The sequence below is a fragment of the Cebus imitator genome, unplaced genomic scaffold (genome assembly GCF_001604975.1).
Source record: "Cebus imitator isolate Cc_AM_T3 unplaced genomic scaffold, Cebus_imitator-1.0 Scaffold381, whole genome shotgun sequence".
In the NCBI taxonomy this organism is placed as follows: Eukaryota; Metazoa; Chordata; class Mammalia; order Primates; family Cebidae; genus Cebus; species Cebus imitator.
Genome location: NW_016107696.1, coordinates 1,711,813 through 1,722,029, shown reverse-complemented (window position 1 = coordinate 1,722,029; position 10,217 = coordinate 1,711,813). Strand labels below are relative to the sequence as shown.

At 36.4% G+C, this 10,217-nt stretch overlaps 1 long non-coding RNA gene across 3 annotated transcripts in view; it reads right to left on the bottom strand.

Annotated features, from left to right (window-relative positions):
* LOC108288679 overlaps positions 1–10,217 on the bottom strand; it is a 275,217-nt gene that overhangs the window by 108,888 nt on the left and 156,112 nt on the right. The gene's annotated exons all lie outside the window — the stretch shown is intronic.

Sequence of the window (10,217 nt, the reverse complement as noted above, 5' to 3'; positions counted from 1 at the left end):
AAAAAAAAAAAACAAAAAAAAAAAACCGTGATGAATATCAATGCAAAATTCCTCAACAAAATACTGGCAAACCAAATCCAGCAACACATCAAAAAGCTTATCCCCTGCAATCAAGTAGCCTTCATCCCCAGAATGCCATGTTGGTTCAAAATATGCAAATCAACAAATGTGATTCATCATATAAACAGAACTAAAGACAAAAACCATACGATTATCTCAATAGATGCAGAAAAGACCTTTGATAAAATTCAACATCACTTCATGTTTACAACTCTCAGTAAACTAGGTATTGAAAGAACATATGTATCTCAAAATAATAATCCATATATGACAAGCCCACTGCCAGTATCATACTGATTGGGCAAAAGCTGGAAGCATTCCCCTTAAAAATCAGCACAAGACAAGGATATCCTCTCTCACCAGTCCTATTCAAAACAGTATTGGAAGTTCTGGCCAAGGCAATCAGGCAAGATAAAGAAATAAAGGGTATTTATATAGGAAGTGAGGAAGTAAAACTATCTTTGTTTGAAGATGACATAATTCTATACCTAGAAAACCACATCATCTCACTCCAATAGATTTTTAGGCTTATAAGCAACATCAACAAAGTCTCAGGATACAAAGTCAATGCGTAAAAGTCACTAGCATTTTCTTATACACCAACAACAGGCAAGCTGAGAGCCAAATCACAAATGTATTCCCATTCACAACTGCCATAAAAAGAATCAAATACCTAGGAATACAGCTAACAAGGGAAGTGAAGGACCTCTTCAAGGAGAACTACAAACCACTGCTGAAAGAAATCAGAAATGACACAAACAAATGCAGAATCATTCCATGTTGATGGAAAGAATCAATATTATTAAAATGTCCATCCTGCCCAAAGCAATTTATAGATTCAATGCTATTCCTATTAAGCTACCAATGATATTCTTCACAGAACTAGAAATAGCTATTTAAAAATTCATATAGAACCAAGACAGAGCACAAATGGCAAAGGCAATTCTAAGCAAAAAGAACAAAGCTGGAGGCATCGTACTACCTGATTTCAAACTATGCTACAGGGCTAAAATAATCAAAACAGTATGGTACTGGTACAAGAACAGACACATAGACCAATGGAGCAGAATAGAAGAAACAACCCTGAAATAAGACCACCCACTTACAATCATCTGCTCTTTTACACACCTGACAAAAACTATTAATGGGGAAAGGATTCTCTATTGAATATTTGTTAACTAAAATCATAAAACATATTACCTTTATGATTATTTTGTATCTTTTTTATATTTAAAAAGTGGATGTAAACAATCTACTAATAAAAGACCACGGGATGCTATGAAAATTGTACAGACTTAAAAATTAAATAAACTGGGTCATAATGCCTTCTTTAGCTTCCTACATCTTGACCATGTGGTGTGACTTCTTTCTCTTTCCCTCTCTCTTTTTTTTTATCCTCTCTCTCATGTAAATTTTTTTGAAGAGAAAAATGAGATAAGATTTATGAAATGCCTAGCACACAAAAGGCACCAAATGCTTTTAAAAATTATATGTCCTCACATTTTAATGTGTACAATAAACTGGAGATCTTGTTATGCAGGGTTGTTTTTTATTTTATTATTATTATTATTATTATTTTTTGCAGAAGATCTAGAATAAAGTCTGAGTTGCTGAATTAGAAAAAAAAAATTATATGTGGGGCTACTTTTACCCCAGCATCTTTCATGAACCTAGAATAGGAGATGGAAAGGCAAAGGCAAGGAAGCAAAACATAAGATTTGACACTCATTAACCAGAGAAAAAGCTAGGTGAATCACATGTGAAGCGAAGAGTGAGATTACAGACATAGCAGTAACTATATTGAATGTAAATGTATGAAATGTCCCAAATTAAACGAAAGTATTTGTCATATTGATACGGTAATAAAACTCATCCTGGTTACTTATAAGAAGGTTGGCAAGGATGTGAGTGATGGAAACTCTCCTACCCTGCAAGTAGGAATGTACAATAAAATAATCAATGTTGCAATATGGTTTGCTATTGTTTTAAAACTGAATCTAAATCTGCCCTATGATGCAGCAATTCCCATTTCCCAGTATATACCAACAGAAATGTGACTGTACACTTATTCATAGAGCCAAACACTAGAAAAAACAGAAGAGAATGTTAGAAAGCATTATCGTGCTTACCTTGGAGATGGTTAAATGAGAGGGCTTTCTTTATGATGAATTATTGAGATGTATATTCATGGTGGTGTTTTCCTACATTTCTGTTATTCATCATGAAACAACTTCAGAAATAGAACATAATGATCAAACTGATGGCTTTATCAAATAATGTAGAAATAAAGTAAAAATAGTATTGGTAAATCAGGCTTTATATTTTGAGTCACCTGGTGGGAGTTGAGGTGGTGATCTTTATTTGTTTTATTTAGTTTATTTTGTTTCCATAATGGAGATTTTCTTGCCCTAATCAACATAACACATATGGACAAGAGTCAAACTGGGTTAAAGATGTGGAGAATGGGTCTATGCAGCTATGCTTTGGTTGTGTAAAGCCTTAGCTTTGGAGGAATGAAGTGATCAGCTAGAACTCAGTAGTAGCACACTGTAACCAAACGAGTTAAATAGGCTAGACAGTAATTACCAATGAGTTTACACCTGGTTAGTGGTATTAGGCACCTCGTGTGTGTCTAGCATATTGAAAAGCTACATACAAGGCTGCCCCAGTAAAGGGTGCTTTGCAAGGAGAAATATTTTCAAGTAACGACTTAAAATGAGAACTCATGTATACTTAATTTTTTGGCATGAATAACTAAATTACATACTTTAAAAAGTTAAATCATTTTATTTTATTGAAAAAGCTACTTTTAACTATCTGTTTTAAAAACCTCAACTTTTTCCTACCGAAATATTTTAGCTCCTCTTTTACAGGAATAGTCCTGTCACTTTTATTTTAAATATGTATCTGTTCCCATAGCATTCCACAAAAAGCCTCAGGCTTACAGATGCTCTTAATAAACCTTAAATGGCTATTTCACTACTGAAAACCACTAAAATGTTCACTTTTTAAAACAGAAAGAAAAAGCTGTGAAATCTGTGACCCCTAATAAGGTTCTCACGAATAGTCACTGTAGAGTTAGCACAAATCTTTGAGTTAAAAAGTTACACGTGCGGAGTGGTCCAGTGTTTATGCAGTTAGAACTTCCTGGTCTTCTGCTTCTCATGCCACCCAGTTAAGAAATATGCCGTGGTGGCACGCACCTGTGGTCCCAGATACTCGGGAGGCTGAGGCAGAAGAATCGCTTGAACCCAGGAGGCGGAGGTTGCAGTGAGCCAAGATTGTGCCACTGCACTCCAGCCTGGCGACAGAGCAAGACTCTGTCTCAAAAAAAGAAAGAAAGAAAGAAAGAAAGAAATATGCATTGCTTTTAAAACCCCATAGGTCATGGATTCACTTCTCTGGGTTTAAACTATTAATCTAATAGTTATTTTGGTCTTGGGAAAAACATTTAACTATATATCTTTGGATTACTTCACCTTTAACATAAAAATACTTATCTCAAAATTTGTTGTGAAATTTAAATCAGATAATTCATGAAAAGTGCTTTAACACAGAGTCTGGCATTTGTTTTCATGACTTATCTTTCTCTATGCATTGCTATTTTGTGGGAGGTTCAATTCCAAAATTGATATTTTATTCTGCACTTGTAGATTGACAAAATCTCTGAATATTTTTCCTGAATTGACCAGATAGTTCAACTCATCAATTAAGATATATATCGATTGTTCAGCTGATAAGCAAATCAATATTTCCCCGAACTGCACATTCTGATAAGATGAGCACTGTGTTACAAAGTTTGCCTTCATTTTTTCATTAATAATAAATTATTACTATAAATGACAAGGAATGTAGGAATAAAAATAGGATCAATTATATTCAAAAGGATCTTGCAATCTTGAGGGAGAATCAAAATGCTGAATGAATTAATAGGGGTTGTATGATGATTGAAACTGATTCAAAAACTATAAATAGTATCTGATGAGTCTCCCATTTTATGATTGGAGAAAGATAATCTAAAACTAAAAGACATTATTCACAAAAGCCCTCTCAATCCTTCCGTAAAATCCACAAGCCTTCTGCTTCTGATTGCCAGAACTCTATCCTCCTGACTTGTTTTTTTAGCGTTTGCAGCTACCTCAACTCTGCATCCTGCTCTGGAGCTACGGTGTAGACAGCATTTGCTACTTTTGCTTATTCAGCATCTATTTCTCTTACTTTCTTCCAATGACTTCCATTATAATGAAAAAGTGAAAATGTAGTCAGGAAAGGAAGCCAACTAAAGTGACTCAGTTTCCAAAGTGTAATTGGAACTTCTATATTAATTATTTTTATATTAATAGAATATTTTATTGTGGTAAAGTAGGCATAACATTATACTATTGAAATCATTTAAGTGCACAGTTCTGTGACATGAATATGTTTGCATTGTTGTATAATCATTACCACTTCATAATTTTTTTTGTCTTCCCCTGTGAAAACTCTGTATTCATTAAACACTAGCTTCCCATTCCTTCCGCTTCTCTCAAGCATTCTACATTCTGCATTCTGTCTCTATGAATTTGATTAGTCTAGGTACCTGATATAACTGAAGTATTATAGTAAGTGTCCCTTTGTGACTGGCTTATTTTACTTAGCAAGTTTCATCCATTTCGTAGCATCTGTCATAATTTACTTACTTTTAAAGGTTAAATATCGTATATACATCACATTTTGTTCCACTGAATATACATTACATTTTGTTTTTTCATTCATCTCTCAGTGGATACTTGGGTTGCTTCTACATTCCAGTTACTATGAATAATGCTGCTGTGAATCTTGGTCTGCAAATAACTATTTGAATCTCTGCTTGTATTTGAGTATACACTGAGACATAGAATTGCTAGATCACGTGGTAGTTCTATATACCACTTTTTTTAGGAATTGCCAATCCATTTTCAACAGTGGCTATACCATTTTATATTACCCCAGCAATGCACAAAGTTTCCAATTTCTCCATATCCTCACCAACACCTGTTTTCTTCTTCTTTTTTAACAATAACCATCCTAATGGGGACCTAATAAAATATTTGCAGTGCAGGTAGAGACACAGTGTAATTTTTACATCAAATATGTAGATATAGAATATGCATGCATGATGACATAAACATAAAAAAATCAGTAAACCTACTTACTATTTTATTTATATTATGTGCTAATGTTTTGATGTGTGTGATTCGGTGTTTGGTTGCTATTGTTATTTTTCACTAAAGGTATAAAATAGAGTCTTAGTCGCTTTCTTATTTTATGGAATGCTAGAACAAGAAGGACCTTCAAATTTGTCTCTTTCCAATCCAGTGCTCCCCTTCCAAATCTCTGTGTGTGTGTGTGTGTGTGTGTGTGTGTGTGTGTGTGTGTGTGTGTGTTGAGACAGAATCTCAGCCATCCAGGCTGGAGTACAATGGGCATTCTTGGCTCACTGCAACCTCCACCTCTCAGGTTCAAGTGATTTTCCTGCCTCAGACTCCCGAGTAGCTGGGATTACAGGTGCGTGCCACCACGTCCAGCTAATATTTTTGTATTTTTAGTAGATACGGGGTTTCACCATGTTGGCCAGGCTGGTCTTTTACTCCTGACCTCAGGTGATCTGGCCACCTTGGCCTCCCAAAGTGCTGGGATTACAGGCATGAGCCACCGCATCCAGCCCCAAAGTTGTGTTTTTTAAATACAAGAAAATGTAGCAACAAACAGAGGCTTCTTGGTCTTCTCCTTGGGGCTTTTGCTCTTTACCATGACTGCCTCTGAACATTCACAACACATAATTAGATACAGATGGAGGCATGTAGGTTCAGGAATAAAGAAAACAAATCTAAATTTGTTCATGTGTTATTTCACAAATATTTCTGTTAACAGAAAGAAAAACTTAATGTGTAATGAGATCTTTACCTTCATGGAACACACAGGCATAAACCTGAAATCTGGAATGCTTGCAGCTGTGCAGAAGTTCATGGTGGTAATGCACATTCAATTGGCTTGAAAAGTTTCTTTTTTTGTTTTTTCTTTTTTCTGTTTGTTTTTGAGATGGAATCTCGCTCTGTCGCCAGGTTGGAGTGCAGTGGCACAATCTCCACTCACTGCAACCCCTGTCTCCCGGATTCAAGCAATTCTCCTGCCTCAGTCTCCCAAGTAGCTAGGACTATAGGCATGCATCACCAGGTACAAATAGTTTTTGTAATTTTAGTAGAGATGGGGTTTCACCATGTTGGCCAGGATGGTCAATCCCTTGAGCTCGTGATCTGCCTGCCTCAGCCTCCCAAAGTGCTGGGATTATAGGCTGAGCCACCATGCCCGGCCGAAAGGTTTTTATTAAAATATTGTCTGGACTCATCTATAAGGCTATGGCTATAATTGAAGTAAGATTCCTGAGATAAATCACATTTTAACACATATTTTAGTTCATAAATTCCTAACTCTTTCTTAGACGCCTCCTAAAGGCCGTCTTTCACTTTCTCACTAAATTCACTGCAGTGACACTAAATCACCCCATTCATCTATCACCTGCCTCACCACTGATGTGATAAATCTCTATTTCCCTTCTGAGACTTTGACACATGGTGGCCCTCCCTCTTCTGCAATTATAATGTTCTCCTGGCCTCTTATGATTAGAATTTCTGATTATGCACAAATCCATGCAGCAAAACCCACATAACAACATACTAACTACTTTTAACCTCATTATAAATGGGACCTGCTTTAAGAAATGACTTTAAATGGGCCTTGTCTTGGAAAGGCAATGCCACATTCTTTTGATGTTGACAACACACTGTTCCCTTTTCCAGATCATGTCCATTTATATTAAAAAGTTGTTTTAACCCCAGAAACGTAGTGTGTCTTTGAAATGCTGTTTGCCTTGAAATCTAAAAGGCTTCATAAAGCTTCCCTAGGTTTATTCTATAAGTGTCTTGATTCTAAAATATGAAATATGGTGATTATAGCAATTTAGATTCAAAATTTAGAGACTGAGTAAAAATGTGGTTTTCTACAGGGAAATAATGTCAACCTGAAATATAAGTTATTTGTCTATTATATTTTATGAGAAAAACAAAGGTTACCTAGGTCTTGAGGATGTAAGTGCACATGCTGGTAACAGGGCTGATAAAAGAATAGATGAGAATGGGATGTTTGGCCTCAAAACGATAATAGTTTCAAGTATTGTTAAGTTTTATGATTTATTTTTATTGTTTTTATATAACTTATTTGTATGACTGCTGTCTCCTCTATTACATTTTAAAAGAAATATTTACCCTTAACTAATGTGAATATCCAAGAGAAAAAAATAAATGATAATGCTAGTGTGCATCATGCCAGAATTCTACAAAGTACATTTGTGACTCTAAGTTTAAACCAGCGTTAAGACCGAATATAGATACTCCAACTGACTTGATTGTAATCCATATTCAGGAGTACGTTTAAAGTATTACATCGCTAAATCAAAGATAGTTTTAAAGAAAAACATCTTTTAATTTCTTGAAGAGATCAAGTTGCTTTACTTAAACAAGGCGGTTTTCTCTGCCCACAGGAAAAGGAACCTGTTATTTGAAATGTATCTATTTTACAAGAAAGATGCTTTCCCTAGCCTTGAACCTGTAGTTCTAACCAACATTCAATTTCCTTGAAGAAAAAGAATCTTAATATTTGAGAATAGTCCCTGACTTATCCTAATCAGAATATCTGAAGTAATCAATGCCAGACGAAGGAAAAATATTTTAAAATCCCACTTTTTCTCAAACTCTCCAGATTGTAAGCACATGTTAAGAGTGCTCTTGGCCTCTCAGCTGGGTGCAGTGGCTCACGCCTGTAATCCCAGCAATCTGGGAGGCTGAGGTGGGCAGATCACGAAGTCAGGAGATCGAGACCATCCTGGCTAACAAGGTGAAACCTGTCTCTACTAAAAATACAAAAACTCAGCCCGGTGTGGTGACACACACCCATAGTCCCCGCTACTCGGGAGGCTGAAGCAGGAGAATCGCTTGAATCCTGGAGGCAGAGGTTGCAGTGAGCCAAGACGGCGCCATTGCACTCCAGCCTGGGCAATAGCGGAAGACTCTGTCTGAAAAAAAAAGTGCTCTCATACACACAGGACACAGTTGATTATACAACAGTGACTGTAACCACAGAAATGCTCTCACAGACCAGCTAAGAGAAAATCAGAAATATAACTCTGGAACTACGGTGACTAAGCATGTTGTGAGACATTAGGAAACGCAAGTCAATGACACATTCCCTGCTCTCATGGATCTTGCAGTCTTGCCGTATTGCACTAGGTTTGGAAAGGCTAGAGGATTTGGAGATATTTGGACTAGAATCATAATCCTGGATCAGAAATGTCATTAAATAAATATGTCTCACATTCTAGTCTCAGTGTAGCCATGGTGAATTATAAATCATACTTCTGAAGACACATACACATATACATTTACATCTCCATGCTTTTAAACATGCTTTCATATAAAATACCGCTTTTATCTAATCTTATCCACCTAATTATCCCTAAGGCAAAGCTAATCATATGTTCAGCATTGTAAAGAACCTCATAATAGCAATCATCGTATCATATTCTAATTACAAGTAATATTTCCCTGTGATCCTCTCTTTTAAAAAATTGTCTGCCCATGAAAACAGACACATTGACCAATAGAACAGAATAGATAGACAAGAAATAAATCAACACATTTATGGTCAACTGATGTCCCACAAAGGCGCCAGTAAAGCACAATGTGGGGAAAAGGCAGTCTCCTCAACAAATAGTATTGGGAAAACTGGCTACCTACGATGTAGAAGGATGAAATTAGACCCTTATCTCATGTTATTAATATATACAAAAATAAACTCAAATGGATTAATAACATAAATGTAGGACCTAAAACTCCTGGAAGAAAACATAAGGAAAAGTTTCTTGACATTGGTCTGAGCAATAATTTTTCTTAATATGACCCCAAAAGCACAGGCAACAAAACCAAAAATAGACAAATAGGACTGTATCAAATTAAAAGCATCTACATTGCAAGGGAAAGAATGAACAGAACGAAGAGAAAGCCTATGGAATGGGGGAAATGTTTACAAACCACATATCTGCTATGAAGTTAATATTCAAAATACAGAAATAAATTATACAACTCAATAGCAAGAAAAGAACTAACTCAACAGAAAATTGGCAAAGGACCTGAATCAACATTTCTCAAAAGAAGACATCCAAATAGCTAATAAATATTAAAATATTAAAAATGCTTACCATCATTAATTATCATGGAAATGCAAATCAAAACTACAATCAGGCTGGGTGCAGTGGTTCACGCTTATAATCCCAGCATTTTGGGAGGCCAAGGAGGGCATATCACCTGAGGCCAGAAGTTCAAGACCAGCCTGGCCAACATGGTGAAATCCTATCTCTACTAAAAATACAAAAAATTAGCCAAGCATGGTGGCATATGACTGTAGTCCCAGTTACTTGGGAGGTTGAGGCATGAGAATCGCTTGAACATGGAAGGCAGAGGTTGCAGTGAGCTAAGATAGCACCACTGCACTCCAGCCTGGGCAATAAAATGAGACTCAGCCTAAAAAGAAAAAGAAAAAGAAAAAAAATGACCAAAACTACAATCAAATTTCACCTCACAGGCTGGAAGCAGTAGCTCATGCTTGTAATCCCAGCATTTTGGGAGGCCAAGGAGGATGGATCACATGAGACCAGGAGTTCAAGCCCAGCGTAGACAATGTGGCAAAACCTCATCTCTACTGATCTGCAAAAATTATCCAGGTGTGGTGGTGCAGGCCTGTAATCCCAGCTGCTTGGGAGGCTGAGGCATGAGAATTGTTTGAGCCTGGGAACTTGAGGTTGCAGTGAGCCAAAATTGCACCACTGCATTCCAGTTTGGGTGACAGAGCAAGCCTCTGTCTCAAAACACCAAACAAAACAAGAATATCATCTCCCACCAGTTGAATGGCTATTGCCACAAAGACAAAAGACAATGTTGGCAAGGAAGTGGAGAAAATAGAACTCTTGCACACTTATAGTGAGAGTATACATGAGTACAGCTATGATGAAAACAGTATGGAAGTTCCCCCCCAAAATTAAAAAGAGAACTACCATATGATCCAGTAATTCCATTGCTAGGTACATA